The sequence below is a fragment of the Spodoptera frugiperda genome, chromosome 18 (assembly GCF_023101765.2).
Source record: "Spodoptera frugiperda isolate SF20-4 chromosome 18, AGI-APGP_CSIRO_Sfru_2.0, whole genome shotgun sequence".
Lineage (NCBI taxonomy): Eukaryota > Metazoa > Arthropoda > Insecta > Lepidoptera > Noctuidae > Spodoptera > Spodoptera frugiperda.
In genome coordinates, this window is record NC_064229.1 from 349,980 (window position 1) to 369,503 (window position 19,524).

The following is a 19,524-nucleotide window of genomic DNA, read 5'->3' on the forward strand; positions in this document are numbered from 1 at the left end:
TGAATCCTTTACCTGCCACATTGAACAAACTTGAAGAAAACTTGTAGAAGAGTTAGGGTGCTTTTCCACTACACATGTGGTGCTATGCTACGAAGATGTAATAGCTAAGCTGTGAAACTAAGTGACCATTTCCACCGATACTAAGCTAGGAAGATACGCAGCTCGAGTATGCGAGGTATCGGTAATAGGGAAGCCATCCATAGCACGCATCTTCTTATATTAAAAACATAGCTTAGCTGAATCCGTTGTCAACAGCGATAAGCTATGTAAGCTTGCTACTAATGAATATGATTGGTGGAATTCAAACGCATCCACAGCAACGTAGCATAGTAAATCTCTGGTAGAAAAAGACTCTAAGAATGGTGAATATTAATAATAAAAAATAATAAAATAATAATAATAAAATTTATTTATTTTCCACCATATTTATACAGACATTGGTCTTAAAAACTAAGCTTAAATAATAATTAATAATATAATAAATTCTGTAGCAAGCTACACGACCAGGTTTAAAACAATTGAAATGACAAGAGGTGGGATTCAGGAACCCAAACTAGGAAAACCTGTACTATGGGCTCCTGGCCTTTCCCTCACGGATATGGATTATTATTTTATAAATTATATAAATTTATATGAAAGTAAATTCAATAAACAAAACTAAAACTTCTTCTAAACAAAAAGATAGAAAAAAATATTAATAATAAAATTTAAAAAGTACCAATCTGTATGTGTGTGTGTGGGTGGGTGTGTGTGTGGGTGTGGGTACCCGGCACTTAGTGACAAACTGTGAAGTGTGTGTTGTAGTGTGAGTGTGTGTGTGTGCTTGTTCCATCACAGATGTGGTGCTATGTTACGTAGTGAAACTATCCATAGCACGCATCTTTTTATATTAAAAATATAGCTTAGCTGAATCCGTTGTCAACAGTGATAAGCTATGTAAGCTTGCTATTAATGAATATGATTGGCGAAATTCAAACGGATCCACAGCAACGTAGCATAGCACATCTCTGGTAGAAAAATACTCTAAGAATGGTGAAGATTAAGAAAATGCATAATTATAATTGTGGTCTGGAGTACTAACTTCAATACAAACTTAAAACTTAATTACTCCAATTCTAACAGTATATCCTTATGTACCATAAAATGTCCTCTCACTAGGCCTTCATACCATTAAGTTTCCAGTTCATTTAAAAATAGCTTGAGCGTGAAGGCAAGTGTTGACACTCCATAAACATCCCCTAACCTTGGCCCAATAAACTTGTTAGAACAAGTTACTCACGTCTTAACCTATGTGTATACTTTACTAATTAGATTTTCATTTCTTAAGGACTTTCAGTGCTTACTTGGAGTTGGTCTTTTTTATCTTTGAGAGGGGAAAATTATCCAATTTCTTCTCCCATTTTGTGCGGGGCGAGAGGAAGTGTCAGACTCTTACTGACTAAAAACCACCCCGTTCCTTCTCCTGCTTTTCGAGCCGGCGCCCCGGTAATCCCGCTAGGTAGTCCGCAGCTGGGTGCAATTCCTTTGTTGGTTCTACTTACACCAAAAATGCAAACGTACCGAAACATTTTTTTTTTTAAACCTTGCCCCACACTAGGATTTTCTCCTGTGTCGTGGGTGCGTTTATAAACATACAATTTCACATGCACATGACACCCAGACCCGAAACAACAATTTGTGGATCACACAAAGAGTTGCTCCGTGCGGGAATCGCATCCGCTACACGTTGCACGGCAGCCAGTTGTCCAGGCACCGCGCCAACTGTGCAGTCGAACGGAATTGAATCGAATAGCTACGAATTATTCGAATCGAGTGATTGAGCTTTTTCAGTATGGAATTTATTTGATTCCTTTGTTTATAGAGAGATTCGCGAGATACGTAAAATAACTGATGAAAATAAAGTTTAGTGCATTTTATATATATAGAAGTGTCGGGATAATTGAGATTGCCAGAGGATTCTTTAAGGCATTAAGGCCGCCATTTAATTTTATTTGGGTGAAGAAGATTAAATAAATAAATAAAAGTCATGATGTAATACAGCATTGACGCAAACTTATATTACTTTGTAAATTTACGTTATTAGATTAGTTCATACTAGAACTAGCCTAACTAATTGCTTAAAGTTCCTAAAACAAATAAAGAAAAAAGAAGCTTAGATTAAGTTAAAATTTAGCACCCGGACAAAGCAAATGCGCTGGAACAGTTATAAAAAACGAAACAATACAGTACTAATTACCAGTTCCTCCTTTTTTATGCTATAAGCCAGTAAACGAGCTTATGGATCACCTGACGGTAAGCAATCGCCGCCGCCCATGGACATCCGATTCACCAGAGGCGTCACAAGTGCATTGCCGGCGTTTTGGGGGTTGGGAATTTAAGGGTGGTTGAGGAATCGAGGATTGGGTAGATTGGTTAGGAGCGGAGTCAACTGGCTCTCTTCTAACCTCACTCGTACAATGCAAACGTTATGTTTCACGTCGGTTTTCTGTGAGCCGTGGTCCGGTCGAGTCGACCCATTCGGGCCAAAGCATGGTACTCTCACATTTACATAAGTAAAATAAAAAATATACTTAAAAAACTTCAAAATACTACATGTACTACTAAATGTTATATAACAGTATTACACGTAGGTTAATTACTTCACTCTTACTAATTAGCAAAAACTTTCAGCTGGTTTTACAGAAGTTTTAACGTTTACATACACCGTTTCATTTTGGAAAAAACTGCTACAAAATGTTTGATATACTTCAACGTGTGGCGATGTTACAATTTACTTTTTTTCTTTTTTTTACAGTCTTTATTGCCTAGGGCCTACCTAGGTAAAAACTGGATGTATTTTTGTTCACCTCGCCAGATATTTTATTATTCCTATTGTATTAGACTATGAATTGCCTCGTTCGTCGTTTGGCAATAACTGACAAGTAATGTGTCCTGAGTTCGATTTTTTATGGAGTTGAAGGCAAACGAGCATACGGATCACCTTATGGTAAGCAACCAGCGCCGCCCATGAACATCTGCAACACCAGAGGAGTCGCAGGTGCGTTGCGATTTTCGAGTAGCAATGTGTTATTAGGGTGATTTCTTTAGCTTTTTTGTTTTGTTTTATTAGCAGAACTTAGAACAGTGCCCTGTGATAATAATAATTTACATATATGGGACTATAAGTTTTTAAACTGACATGGTCACTAACACTATTATTAGAACTTGAGACGGGATATTTACCATGTTTATATATTTATATGGGACTCCTAACTAAAACCCAAAAATCTCTCATAACACTTTACCCGACCCGAGATTCGATACTGAGTAATGGCACATGTAATCTTGCAACCACACCCTAATTAAGACAGACGGTGAGTAGACAATACTCGTAATACCATCAATGGAACAATTAAACAGTTTTTTGGCTGTTTCCTGCCGACCGATTATTTTCGGTCAAATCACCGATTATCTTCGTTAGATAAAAAATTCGCTTACAACGATGACATTTGACATTTTGTGTCACACTTATTTACATTACATAGACATCCTAACCTTGGTAAATTATCTAAGATCCTCTTGATCGAAACCGAATTTAACTGGATTTCGATAATTCGGTAGAACTTCTTCGCTTCGCCGATCTGGCAGGAAACGGGTTGGTGGCCGAACGCAGACTAATCAATGCTAAAAAATCCGAATTTAACTGGATTTCAGTAATGTTAGGAAGAAATCAGTTATATTCGGTTCAATATTATAGGTTAAAAAATATGAGTTTGTAACGGATTTCAGAATATGCAGTATTCGGTTCTGACGAGACCCACAGGAAGGGATCCACAAGACCCACATCCCTAGAGGTAATCATATGATCAACACCAAGGGGATTACTTTTGAATCCAATTACATTCAATCTACATCGATATTGTGAAATTTCGTCCTCTTGAGTTGCAACACTAGCGCCCTTTGCATCCGTAATCCGTGAATATTTAATGAACAGGTATTTAGTTCGACTTCATTTTACGTTCTCTGAATGCTGTTTAAACAGCTATGATTATGGTTGTGCAGTTTTGACATTGGATAATTGAGACTTTGCGTGCAACGTCACGCCTTTTATCCCCGAAGGGGTAGACAGAGGTGCATATTACGGCATGTAATGCCACTATACAACATACACCCACTTTTCACAATTTGTGGTATAAGTCCCATGTGACAGGGAGTGAGCCTTTTGCCTTACAATGGGCTCAATTCCAGACTCCGTCCTACAACTGAGAAATTTTCGGTAAACCGAAAAAAGCCCAGCAATACTTTGCTTGGCCCGGGAATCAAACCCGAGACCACTCGACCAACGAGGCAGTTCAGTAATTGAGACTTTATTAGGTTGAAAATTGCATTTTCATTAAAATAATAGGGCTTTTTCTTTGCCAGTTTGTTCATCCCTTTGTTACACAGTAAGCCTATTGCAATAATGCACAATATTCTAAGCTACATTCGTATTTCAGAAAACAGGAATCCGATTAGTATTTTAGCCGAGCTGGGGATCAAACCGCATGGTGGCGGAAAATCTACTAACGCCAACGTAAGCATTACTAAGAGAGGTCGCTCGAGGTCGCTTGTAAAATACTGCCCTTTAAAATATATATAGGCTTACAAGAATTGAAACTTAAAACGGGATATTTACCATATTTTTCTATATTTATGAGTTTCCGATATTTCGACACTATTGCAAGCGCCATGATTACGGATAAACTGGAGTAGATGCGATCATCTTTACGAAAAGATGATTAAAAACTTATATAGGCTTACAAGCATCTTTAGAAGAATTCTATTTAAGTTTTAACAGAACACAGCACATAAATAGCCTATTTATGTGCCTTTTTATTTCCAACACAGGCTGACGTTGTATTTGGCACAAAGTAATACATCGCACATACATCAACAGCCTACAAGTGGCCTCTTCTCGCACGTGGAAGGTTTGAGCATTAATCACCACGCGTGCTCAATGCGATTGCGAAGAGTTGGCGATTTCAAACTAATAATTAGAAAATATAAGCTTTGGTTTCTTTAAGATATTTTCCTTCACCGTTTGTCAATAAAAAGTTACATTGGTACTTGCTGTTGGTAGATTTTTAGTTGGTACTTTCAAGCATGAGAAGTAAAACTATGGTTATTTCAAATAATACATTATCCGGTCAGGCAATTAAACATAAAACCTCAAATTCCTAAAAGATACTACATACTATCATTCACAAAACACAATATTCCAGACAGTTATTAAAGAAGAAAATCTAAGCAAATATCAAAAAGCATCCAGAATTCATCGGCAAAATTGCATGATTCCGTATCAGCTCTGACAATAAAACTGAAACGTCACGCGTCTCCAATTACATCATACCTAACTGGATCACTGGCACGTGATGGACAGGAACGTGGAATACGAATACTGAAATTGTTTGCAGAAATACCAGACATACAATATTTTTCTATTTTTATGCAATCGCGCAAAACGTTAAGCAATTGTGTCGTACGCAACACCAGAGGAGTTACAAGTGCGTTACTCACCCTTTGGTTGCAACCCAAATTGATGGTAACTTCAATTATACGACATTTTTATTGACTTGTGAGTTTGTCACTCAATCAGGTCAAAACGGCTGTTATTATAAATATTAAAAAGGACATCGGGCGTTTTTTACCCGATTTTTTAAAAGTCGCGAACATAAACCAAAACATTTTTAAATGAAAGTGTTTGCAATCATATTTAATATTGTGTAGTTATTTTGATTCACAATAATGAGAAAATGGAAATAATTAGTAAAATGAAAATGATATTTTAAGTTGACTATTTTTCCTAATTACTAAACGACCGCTCAGTAAGTTAAAATATCACTCCGTGGTATTTTTGTAAACCCAATCAGACTAAATCCGTCAAGTTGATGTGCATGTTTCGTTCTCACTCTCGCCCATAGTCTTAAAACTGGTATTATGTTGCGCTCGCGCAGGTAGCTAGCTTATCTTACTACATCGCAGTCCTTCGTCATCATCATCGCAGTCCTTCGCCAAAAGTTAAGAGAAAAATATGTTGTTTTAATTATTTTTGATTCCCTTTTTCCTCTTCAATTATTGCCCAAAAACATTTATAAATATTTTTTAAATGTCCAATTTCTCCTTATTGCCACGACCCACAGATATGGGAACTATACCATTGTGAACTAGATTTAATTGCCTATCCACCGTACCTAATTTTATTTTTGTTCGCCGTAGGTAAGTGTCCCATACAAAAATGCCCGATGTTCTTTCATCTTGATTTCTTATCAAGATAAAATTTTAGAACAGGGGTGGATTATGATCTGAAATAAAACATAGGATACTTTTTTATTTCACGATACCGCGGTAGTAGCTAGTTTTTTTATAAATAAAATTCCCGGCATAAATGGCAAGATTGTGTCGTGGTAGAGATAAATTTAAATATTGTGTATTTGCCTATTATTTACGGACTATAATCATCGTCTATTTTTAACCAAGTCAATTTGGAAGAAAATTCATGTCAAAATAAGAAAAAAATATTGATAGTTACCTAATAAATTAATGAATCATTAGAAAATACACTTAATCACCAAGACATAATGTTGCTATGTTACGTTCCAAGTAATCACACAAAAATAATATATCTAATGTCCAAATCTACACGCGTGACATAGATTGGAGATAAGTATACGGATATATACTATAAAAATGGACTTCCAATTTCCAATAGATAAACAAAAATGATGTTGCAAATATTCCAAAGCTGTTGTTAAAGTGACCTGTACCCTTAGTACGAGTTTTCTTTACGTTTTAAAGTAATCGCGTTCGGCGCTCTGATTGGTTGGTTTTTTCGAGCCGGCCAATCAGAGCGCTGAACGCGCCCTCGTTTCGATTACTTTAAACGTAAAGTGAACTTATACTAGGGTGACTGTACATTGATGGGCGCTTAAAAACTGATACGGTGCTGATGACGATAGTGCTATCAAACCCACTGATATGTTACTCATTCAATTGATAATATCGTATTTACCTCTTACAACATTCAGTTCACAGATACAAACAACAGGTTCTTAGTTAAAAATACATTTTATTTATTCTTCGAAGTAACGGTGAGTTGAGATTAAAATGTAAAAGCCATTTTCGCCAGTATTAGTGTAAATGTCTATTTTTTTATTTTAATGTCCGTCTTGTAGATTATTTGACTCGTATTTTCTATTTTTGCACGCAAACAAATTCTTTCGATGATATATCGATTTGAAATATCACTTCAAGTCACTTCTAGGTGCATTCTATAATATGTAGAAATTACATATTTGCGTCCACTCCTAAACTTTGATTTGTTTTATCTAGGTATTGTTATCTTATTATGACAAAATAAAATACGTATCTAATATTTTTTCATTACCTAACCGACGGACTAAATAATTTTTTAATTTTCATACCCCGTCAACATCCCTACAATAAATAATAGGCCTAAATTCTTTAAGATTTAAAAAATCGAAAACTTATTATATTTTTTCCAGAACAGACTCATTCTGGACAAAATACGAGCAAAAGGATCACTTAATCAGCGAAGCTGTCATAAAATCTCAATCACAATCATAAAATCACGCATTAGGTATTGGAATATTCCCATGTAACTAAGGAACTAACAACCTACCAGAATTGGGAGAAAATTAATCCTTTAACCACCAGATATTCATCACAAATACATCATGTTATTTTATCATGACACATACTAAATTAACTAAAAAACACGGTTTACTCATGTAAATTAATTTAATTAGAATAAAGCTCTATAAGTTCTATTTCTCCATTAATTTACGTGAGTAAACCGTGATTTTTAGTTAATTACATTATGCTTTAAAGTTAAATCACGCATATCTTAAAAAAAAATCGTTTCGTTTTATTTCTCATATGTACGAGAATAAACTCTACATATTACATGGTACTCATAACAAGCTAAATGTGGGTGTACTATAAAGACCATTTCTTATTCTTATAATTATAATACACCCTCTTTCCTTAAATTTTTATTTCATTATTATAAGCGATCCTTTTACAATTCTTTAGCTTTCATCGTATGTCAAGGATCTCTGAATATGCAGTTTATATTTCAAACAGCACATCAACCTAACAATAGTTGTTATATTTCTTTAAGAGATTTTGGACTCTATCACAAAACGTTAAAGCTGAAAATGTATTAAAGGTATAGGATAACTCGATGCGCTGACAAAAGTTCACCGTTCCATTTTAAAGTCTCATGTAGCGTAAGAACTAAGAAAAGTTTCGTAGCCTTACATTACAACTATGCTAAGCGACCTTCTCAGGTTAAGCTACCGAGCTAAGGTCGATCTATGAATGGGTGATCATTATTAAAATCTCGACCTGGTCTTGGTTTTAGTACGCTTTATCTTAGCTATCATAAAATATGCTACGGGTACAAGTAGCTGTACCTAATTCACTGCGGACTGCCTAACGGGTTACCAGAGCTAAAGCTCGAAAAGCATGGGTAGGAATGAAGTGATTTTTAGTCAGTAAGAGTCTGACACCTCGCCTCTCCCAAGGCGGGAAAAGAAATTAGATGATTTTCCCTCCGCAAAAAAAAAACCAGTTCAACTAAAGCTACAATTACCGAAAACATTATCTGAAACTGAAATCTCAACAAAGCTCGCGAAACTATTGAAATAGTCTAAACTAAACGAAAACTAGCGATAACCAAACAAACAATAATTACATTGTATGACCAGAACAGTAACAATACAATATATTTTTAGTTTTCATTCCGCGTATATAAGTAACTACGGTACATGTATTTTCATGCGGTGTGCAATTTTGAATTCGAGCTGCGCGAGCCGTCGAATCAACACCTCCTGAAGATGCTCCGTGGAGGAGCGAAACATATGTCAAGTAGTATATTGCATGTTATGTGTATGTTTTATGTTACACCTCTGCTGCATGAGCATTTAATTGCAGGTGAGAGGGTGGTGCGACACATCGCATGCTAAAAATGTATAAGCGGAATGAAAAGTAAAAATCTATTGTATTGTTAATGTAGTATGGATTTCCGCAAAGTAACGCCTGACTCTACTCTATATCTATCTAATCCAACAATATCTTTATTATCACGCATTATCCCCGATTTATTTTATTTAGGTAATACCTACACTTTCTTTGAGATAACACCTAGAGTTTAATCAATGTTCTATTAATCACTTTGGAACTAATTGCATACATACGTCCAAATGCATGTTCATTATTGTTATTTTAGTATCTGAAGTGACTCAAAGTAGCTAATTATAGGACACTTTAGAAGTAATCATTATTGCTATCAGATACTATCGTGTTTATATAATATATTTAACTGATACTAATTAGCCAGTGTTATCCTAATCAAAGGTACATTATAAGGTACTTTGAAGTGGGCTAAGAATGATTTTCTGTAAGGTTTCTGTTCTAAAAGATTATTTTTTTATTATCATTTTCTAACTGCCGTTTAATAACAGCAGCAACATCACGCCTTTTATTCCCGAAGGGGTAGGCAGAGGTGCACATTACTGCACGTAATGCCGCTATACAATATACAACCACTTTTCACCATTAGTGTTATAAGTCCCATGTAATAGGGCGTGAGCCTAATGTCATATACTGACCACAATTCCATCCGTGGTACTACTGAGAAATTTTCAAAAAACCGAAAAAAGTCAGTTTATTGATTACTTACAGTATTCCTTAGTAACAATTTGTAACAGAAAACAATTGCTAAGGACTGGGTTAAGTAACCAATAAATGAGTCTGAGTACGGCACTAAGGTATTAATACAATGTGTTCAAAACAAAGAATAAGAAAACTCATTCAGTAATGTTAGGTTATTACCTAATTGAAGTATGGCGGTCTTCATTTTTCTACCGCGGAAATATAACAGAAAATGTATAAATAAAATATAGCTATGAAACTTTTCGTTCCCCTACACATAGATCAAAAGACCAGGAAAAACTTGTAATAACATTTCTACCTCTGTTATCAAGATTACATTAAATATCCGGAACAGATATTGAACGTCCACATTACGAATGTAAACACACAATAAATGTTTATGTTAAAACAATTACATAAGTCAAGATAAAGATAAACTTACGTTTTTTAGGAAAATTAAAATCCACTTTCAGTGACACATATTCACTTACACAGTAAAACACAAAACGAAACACTTGAAAACATTTACAGAAACACTAAACACTGAGTGTTTTGTCAGTACAAGTTTTCGCGATGTTTTCTAGCGAAGATCCGCGCGCGACACGCGTCTTCTCGCAACGCACGCCCGATACGTACTGAAGCGAAGTCATCAAAAACAAAACGAGAGATAACTCGTGTACTACTAAACAATTTTTATCAGAATCCGACCAAATTCTAGAGATACAGATTTAGAATCCCTTTTACATTAAAGTGTATACTAGTAGTTTTGTTTTTCCGCATTATAATGTAAACTATTGGAAAGTAGGAAATAGGAAAAACGATCGGTGAAAAGTCTTGTGCGCATTTTCATCTCATTAATATTTAGTTTTTTTTTTGGTGAACGAATAGGTTTGATAATATATGACTTTAGTAATACATTCCATGTTAATGTATGGCTTAGTTTCTAAAACTTAGGGTTCAATATTAAGCCTCATGTAATTCAAGGTTCACCTAACAGTCCACAGATGGGACCCAGTAGAGCTGATGCTTCATCCGGAGCTGCGGACTGCCTAGTGGGTTTACCGGGGCTCCGGCTCGAAAAGCAGGAGTAGAAACGGGGTGTTTTTAGTCGGTAAGAGTCTTACACTCCCTCTCGCCTCGGCGAGGTGAGGTGAGAGAAGTCATTGGATGATTTTCACCACTTAAAAAAAACCCTTATAACATGAGACACATAGTTTCTACAACAAAGTACGTCTCAGCCATTTTCTTTTTCAAGTACTAAATAAAAGTGAAATGTTAAAAAATATTAAACAAATTAGAATTAGATAAAACATTCAACAAAACGTAAGATTCCATGATTAAAACAAGCATTGTTTTTGATAAGCATTTGATAATTTAACCCCCAAATTATGCCTACAATAATAATATTTAAACGGCAGCACATCATGCTACCCTTACCCATCAAACTTCTTTAAAATATTTTCGACTTTATACTAAAGTAATAAGGTTGAAACTCGGTTGATAATGTTTGAAAAATAGTGTAGCTACATGTGCTGGCGCGTGTAATACAGTGAGTAGGTAACAACATCTAGATGTTTTATGGTTCTTATCAGCAACGCCTGACAAATGTTTATTTATTTAATGTTTACACAATTATATACAAATATGAGATTTTTCATTCAATTTTTGTAAAAAGAAAGATCTGATATGATAGCCATGTTTTAGTTTTGTTTTTATACTAACACTAAGACTTGCACGTGGTTTCACTTGCATTATACATTTTGTAATACGCTATGAGTGGACGAATTACCTAAAGGTTTTTTTAAGAGGTAAAAATTCAATGCCTTCTCCCGCCTTGGGCGAGGTGAGAGGGAGTAAGAAGGGACTCTTACTGACTAAAAGCCACCCGTTCCTAATTCTGCCCTTCGAGCCGGAGCCCCGGTAAACCCGCTAAGTAGTCCGCAGCTCCGGATCAGGCATCAGCCCTACTGGGCCCCATCTGGGGATGTGTTTTAGGCTAGTTCTAGTAAAATTCTCGATAGTATTTTATCTAATCCTGGAATCATACCCGAGACTCTTTGTTGGACTGTTGCACTTGTGAACACTTTACCACTGAGGTAATGATTAAACATTCACACTAATTAATCTTTGATTATATGTATTTTTTATTTTCATTTGAAGCTAATACTTATTAGTAATTTTCAATCAAGTAATTGAAAATAAACGTGTTTGAAATCGTATTACTCTTATAACGTTATTCAAATAGAACGGTATATTTTATTTGTCTTGTTTAAACTAACTTATGATGAGTGTATTTTTAAATTATCTGATTTATTAATTACAAAAGGTTGTATGTAATCCCAGTTTTCGGTCTATTATTTCCCAGACTATTACTGAGAATATGAATTTGATGCCTATGAAAAGGATTGGCCACAGAAAGCTCTACAAAGAGACGAGTGGAAGGAGGATAGGGAGGCCTTTGCCCTGCAGTGGGACGACAATGGCTGAAAATAAATAAATAAATAAAATTACTGAGAATATTAAAAAAAAAACCGAACACATCCCCATCCAGGAAATCAAATTGCTCTCTAAAATACCAGCACTCGATCAACAAGTCAGATGTATGTACGAAATAAGAAAAAATGCCATAAAAAATTTAGTCCGATCTGAAAATACACAAAAACCACATTAAATAAAGAAAATCAGATAGAATGACTAAATAAATATGAAAGTCACACCAAAATTAATAAGTTCAAAACTGACTCCATTACACAATTCAAATACCATTAACACAAACAAAAGAATGCTGATCATGAAATATCATGGAACTGAAAGCGGATACCTTCGGAACTTCGATGGAAGCCTGAATTCATCGACTTAATGAACAAACTGAAAATTACTGAATAAACACAATGTCTGTGAAAAGGTTTCAGGAACGCAATGAGCCGATGAGAACATTTCAGACCCTTTCAGTGCACAAAGAAAGTGATGAGGGGATCTTTCACAAATTACAATATTATGATCCTATAAATCAGGGGTTCCTAATTGTTTATTAATCGAGGACCAGTTTTTTTTTTGGTCAGGAGTCGCTATTACTATTATTTTATTCATATGATACCACATTAAAATTATTAACCTACCAAGTTTTGTTTTTGTAACCTTACAAAATAGACTCTCTATGAGTTTAAGTATCTATATTTCATTGATAAAATATACGAGTAGAAAATGCGATAGTGTCATATTTCACGTAAGGGTGTTTTACATTAATAATCATGGCTTGCCGTCAGGCGATTCTTTGATATGGTCTCAATAATACCCTAGAGTTATGGGAAATAAAAAAACAAACACGTTATATAGTCTGTAAATAAATTAATTCATTAATATTTTCAACAGCCTCCCAAAAACCACACAATAAGAACCAAAGATGAAGTGTTTTTCCAAGCCCATTAAAATAAAAGGTAGGGTAGGTTCTTGCAATTTATTTCGGACATTTCAACCGGAATGCACCTGTGGCCGGAATAGGGATCTCGTGGTGATTTTACCCTGAAACTGAAGATTTATGACTGACCATCACGGTTGATATCACTTAGAAGGATGGGTGTGCAGTGTTTTTCTAACAAGAGTATCATGATGTATCATGTTTGATTTTCATATTTTTAAACTTGGTATTCTTTCCTATTCGTGGATCACACAAAAAAGTAGTGCTCTATAACGGCATCGAATCAGCGAAATGTTATACAGAAGCTATTGGCTTTGCCATTGCACCAACAGTGTTGTCAATTAAGAAAATATCGTTTCCCAAGTCTAACGTGACCTAAAAACCTAGCGTTAGACAACAGCCGCTTAACAAACATTAAATCATCCATTGGCTGATAATCGAAATTAGTTTGACAAAGCTACGAACTACTATTCAATGTTGCAAATACACTATTCAAACACACACAATACATTCAATGGATTCTAAAAGCCTAACCTTTGCAGCTTTTCACTGCAATCAGTTGGGAATAATTAGTTAAAAGGATATAATCTCATTACTGTCATCATTTGCTTTAAATTTTCGAATAGTGTAATTGACTCATATCGCTATTGTGATATTTTTGAATAGTGTAGTTGACCCATATATTCTATGAATAGAAAATGTTTATTCCCTGTTCAAATCAATGTGCAATAAAATTAAAATATCTATTCATAGAAAATTAATTAAATTATTATTTATGTTCACTTGTAGCATACGACGAACTACCATTTATGACTGTTTCATTTTTTGATAACAAGAGAACCTTTCAAAAGGCTTTAAGCTTAGAATATCTAGAAAATTTAGAATTCTCATCTTACTTAAACTACCGTGATAATAATAATAAAACCCTGTAAATAATTATGTTAACGTAACCTCTGCATCCGGAGCTGCGGACTACCTAACGGATTTACCGGTGCATAAATAGGAACGGGGGCTCGAAAAGCAGGAGTAGGAACGGGGTGGTTTTTAGTCAATAAGAGTCTGACACTCCCTCTAGAGAAATCACTGGATGATTTTCTGCCCTTAAAAAAGCGTCTACACTATAATTTCTTCCTACCTATTTAAAATCCCATTTCTTCATACATAAAGTCTTCTACCTCCTTGCTACAAGGAACACGTGTATGAAATTGTTCATCTCGGCTGTTGCATAGGGACAGGTATATACTACACAGGTATATTAATATACTTCTTGTGAGCCTTGCGACGCAACAAGTCTAGCGATATTATTTATCTTCTAATATACTGTTTCTCAAACTTAGCCACTAGAGATTTTTTTTATGGAATAGGAGGTAAACGAGTCGACGCTTCACCTAATGGTAAGAAATCAGCGTCGCCCTTGGACACCCACTACACTAGAGGAGTCACATGTACTATTAACACGTTTAGTTTGCATCATGACCATACACACAGTTTTTAAAAAGATTTTGATTTTACTATCTTATGGTTGGTTCTGAGACAATGTTTTAAGACATTAAATCCACCATTCACTGTTATTTGTTAGAAGAAGATTAATACAATAATCCAGTGCAGTTGTGTTCATATTTGTACTGTATTTTTTTTGTGCGTATTTTGCTGCATTGTACTCGATGCTGAATAAAGTATTTTCTTTATTACTTGCAAATAAAAAAAAATATTTCAACACTTATGTTCGTGAGAAAGGTTGAGAATCTCCTTATAAATCACATGTTGTATCTCGACTTAACATACATTTTAATAACAAGAGTCTTCTTACGTTAACACGTAGTTAATAACGTTACTAGCACACGTGTCAGTAAATCTGAGAAATGTTAGAGTTACGTGTAATCGTATCAAATGTTCCAGTGACGTATATTAGGCGCGCCATAAACATGGACACTTTTATTTCTTGTGTCGGATACACTATAAAAGAATAATCTATTTACTGATAATTTACGGTGCATTGTTTGGCTGTTAGTGGACAAAAACGGACTGATATAATATTTGTCTCTTTTAATAAGGGGGTTTGCCATTTGCACGCTTGACAGGTGATTTTGATGATTTAGTTAAATCAAGGAAATAAGGATGATGCTGGCTACCTCATGGTGACTCGGTGGCTAGTTACAGATTGAACACAATCAATTACCATTCCACTCCCATTATTACTTGTCTCTAGTTTCTGTGTGTTAAATAAGCTTATGTTCAAATGGCAAACGTTAAGATCGCGTTTTAATAAGTCGTGTTTACAACTATGTACATACATTTTACTACACATAATTACGCGCGCTAAACGCGCAATAGCGTGTCATAGGCTACGCGCGTTAGCACATGCCATGCATATGCCAGAATAAAATATATGTAGTTGTTAACGCGCGCTTCGTAGGCTTACTGTTTTTATTTATTTTTTTCATTCTCTTCCAGCTATACTAAGCATCTTCGTACTGATCTAAACCTTTTTTTGTGGAATCGCTTTTTCTAAGCCACAAATTGTATCTAAGTTTGTGTCTTGCCTTATTACTAAGAACTTGTCTATCATTATTACATTAATTGTATTATATAAAGCCCAATATTTGACTGAAATTTACATAACATTTGAAGTGAGGTAAATTAACTACATGTCATAATTGATGTTCGTTATTTAATATTCAGTCAATAAATGTTAACTTCAAACGCGATGTCAGTGATATAATCAGAGAACTGAAGGTCTCTTGTAAGTCAAATTCTAAAGAAATTACTCAGTTGTTATTGCAAAGAGCCCATGTTATACATATACCGTAGGGTCACGCCCCAACCGTCGCGAGAGACACCACGGGCGTCGTCTACTGCGGGTCTACGGACGTCGAGGAAGGGTAGCTCGCCGCCCAAAACCAGCCTAAATCTTAAAGAAATAAATTAATATTATACATAAAAAAAAACATGTTTAAAATGTATTAATTTATTTCATGAAAATACGAATTAGCTGTCCTTAGGTTAGAATAAAAAAAACAGCGAAAGTAAGCGAAAAATATCAAACGATTGATGTCAGAAATTACCGTACTAAATAAAGTGTTCATTCAAGCATTATCATAATTAGTATAAAAGTAAATAAAGCCTACAAAGTAAATACATAATAACGTTTTTACATTAAACCCTCAAAGGGAAAATAAACAAGTACCTAATATTTAAAGAATACCAAACATTTTTTACATGGAATCAGCAAATTAATAATTGATTGCTTGCTTACTGAGAATTAATCGTTAGACCAACAACTTCATTAGATCAAAAACGCTTTGATACAAAATCTATACTAATATTACAAGACATTATGTATGTTTGTTTGTTAAAATCAGATATCGCTACATCTTAAAAAGTCTTTTATCGTTTTTTATTGATATATGTTTAAATTATTAGCAATGAACAACATTTTTCTTAAAAAAAAAACAGCTTATAAGGCAATTGGCAAATTAATTTGCTATTTTCTTAAACAGGAAAAATCCATCCCATTTCTTGTGAGGTGAGTCAAACTGTTACCGACTAAAACCACCCCATTCCAACTCCTGTCCGCAGCTGGAGCCCCGGTAACGCGCTAGATTTAACATACAACTGATGGGCGGCGGTGATTGCTTACCATCAGGTGACTCGTTTGCTTGTTTGCCTCCTATTCCATAAAAAAAATACAACTAACTGTAGCTGAATGCGTACCCTTTTTTTGAGGGGGGAAAATCATACAATGACTTTTCTCGCCTTGGCCGAGGCGAGAGGGAGTGTCAGGCGCTTACTGACTATAAACTACCTCGTTCCTACTCCTGCTTTTCGAACCGGAGCCCCGGTAAACCCGCTAGGTAGTCCGCAGCTCCGGATCAGGCATCAGCCCTACTGGGCCCCATCTTGAATGCGTACCCTACAACTGATCGGGAAAAGACCAGGAGAAAGAAAACAGATAGTTCCTAAAGTCAATATCCAATGATATCTCATGTTAACATTTTAATCCATGGGAACTCCCCAGAAACAGCTTGAGGAAGTAAACTGTATATTACACATAAGTCGCCTATTAATATCAATCAAGGAGCCATATAGTTTTTATTATTTACTTGATAAATAATACTGATAAAGTATATCTTTCATTTAAACTCTTTTAGTTAATGATACTAACTGTTATTATTTTCTTAGACTAAAAATTTTATTTTGGCTTGGTTTTCTGATTAAAGTGATTGACGGTATAGTCTCTTACGAAACGAGCACCTAACTTCACTGATGCTTTGACTTTGACAATGTAAACTGGTCTGATACCTGCCGCTTCTTTTTGCCATCGACCTACATGACAGCACTTTCAAGAAAAGAGCATACTCCTTTTTAAAAGGTCGGCAACGCACCTGTGACTCCTCTGGTGTTGCGGGTGTCCATGGGCGGCGCTAATCGCTTACCATCAGGTGACTCGTCTGCTCGTATACCACCTATTGCATAAAAAAATCCTTTCTCCATAACAGCCTAAATCAAACAAATAATATTAATTGAGCCGTAATTAATCAATTTCTTCAGAAGCTGGTGTTTGATACCCCAAACATTTCTCTTAATGAACAATTCTTATCTGGACTCGGTTGAATGAACATTTTGTGTGGAAACAAATTATTATTATTATTACATTTACGCAACGGCAGCGTTCGTTATTTCTGCACCTTTTTATTTTATTCATTTTTTTTAACGGAAAGGAAATATGTTTTTTTTATGTTTGCTCTTGTATCTTGTTAATTTGATTAAAATTGTATTAATTAAACAGAAATATTTCAGAAGTCCACTATTTCGAGAAACAAATAAATGGGAAATCGTTATCGTTAATAACAGACACTTCTGCCTAGACCTTTAAGAAATCCAGAGCTGCGGAGTATCTAGCCGGTTACCAGGCCTCCGGTTCGAAGAGCAGTAGTACGAACGGGGTGGTGTTTAGTCGATAGGAATCTGACACTCTCTCTTGCCTTACCCTAGGCGCGACAAGCCATTCGATGTTTTTACCCTCTCAAAGAAGAAACAAAAAAGGCCTTTAACATAAAGAAAACTTAATATTAACCTCCGGCAGTCCTTGTGAAATTATTTGCTCAGTTACAAAGAAAGAAAATTGTTGTCTAATTTGAATTCAATTTTATGCGGAACACCAAGTTACTAAGGAAAATGCAGTAGCTGTTCCGATATCCCCTGGGAATTTGGTCAACAACGAATTTGCATTCACAGCTGCTCCTCAAAATATTACTTTGCCGCCCATAAAATAAAGTTCAATATCCCAAAACACTAAAGCTCAAGACCGTGTCTTAAGACACTGTTCATTCTGAATTCAACCTTATACACACGGATATAAAATTGAGATTCGTTAGTACTAGATACATGCAAATGGTATCTAAATTAAATACAACGTCTACCTCTGAAGCAATTGAGTTTGTTCAATGTTGATATTGGATACACAAACGGACGGAGGACTTTGTTGACTATCTATAGAAGACTGTTGAATACAAACATGTGTTTGATAGTCAAGGTTTTGTACCTGGGATTACATAACGCTGGCTTTTAATCCCCGAAGGGATCGGCAAAAGCAAAATGACTTATACGGCAAAGCACTACGCAAGCGTTGTTTTGCTATCGGATACGGTTGCAAACGAGCTAACGGAACATCTGATAGCAAGCATTTGGCGCTTTAAGTGCAGGTTTCCTAAAATACTCGAATTGGAAGATTTAGGGATCGGGAATTGAAGAAGCATTTATAACTCTCACTCACACGAGAGAAAACATAACGCAAGCGTTGTTTCATGACGGTTTCTGTGAGGCCATGGTATCTATAGCATGGCTTTTCTACGTGTAGAATAGATTAAGGAAAAACAAAAGCAAATCTCAACATTATGTTTCCGACATTGCTAGTATATGTCTACTGAAAAACTATGTAGTTGTATAATAAAGCACTGAAGGATAAAATTTCTGAAACAAAAACTACGAACAGACAGACCAAGTGCGGGAGAGCCGTGCTTCGGCACGAATGGGCTGGCTTGACCGACGGAATGTTGGCTTAGGGAAGGTTCAATATTAGAACCACTGCCGGGCTACGCAATGTATCGCTCTCACTCGCAACTAAACAAAAACGGAGGCGTCATAATCTATACTAAGACAAATAGAAACGTAAAAGTATTTAACTCAGTGATCCTAGAATCGGACAGCATAATACTCATCCTGGACAACAAAATAGCCGTCATAGGAATATATAGATCTCCATCTACTCCAAATGTAACTAACTTCTTAACATCACTAGACTCCACTCTATCACAACTAAAACAATACCAAACAATTACACTTGCTGGAGATTTAAATATAGGCATAATAAATGCAACCAGTCCAAATAGCTCGGAATACCTCTGTTTAAT

At 35.4% G+C, this 19,524-nt stretch overlaps 1 protein-coding gene across 1 annotated transcript in view; it reads right to left on the reverse strand.

Moving 5' to 3' along the window:
* Nucleotides 1–10,326, reverse strand: part of LOC126911719 (uncharacterized) — a 140,810-nt gene extending 130,484 nt beyond the window's left edge. The window contains exon 1 of the mRNA XM_050700376.1: nt 10,136–10,326. The gene's annotated coding sequence lies outside the window, so the exon portion shown is untranslated. The remainder of the gene's footprint in view (nt 1–10,135) is intronic.
* Nucleotides 10,327–19,524: the final 9,198 nt, after the last annotated feature.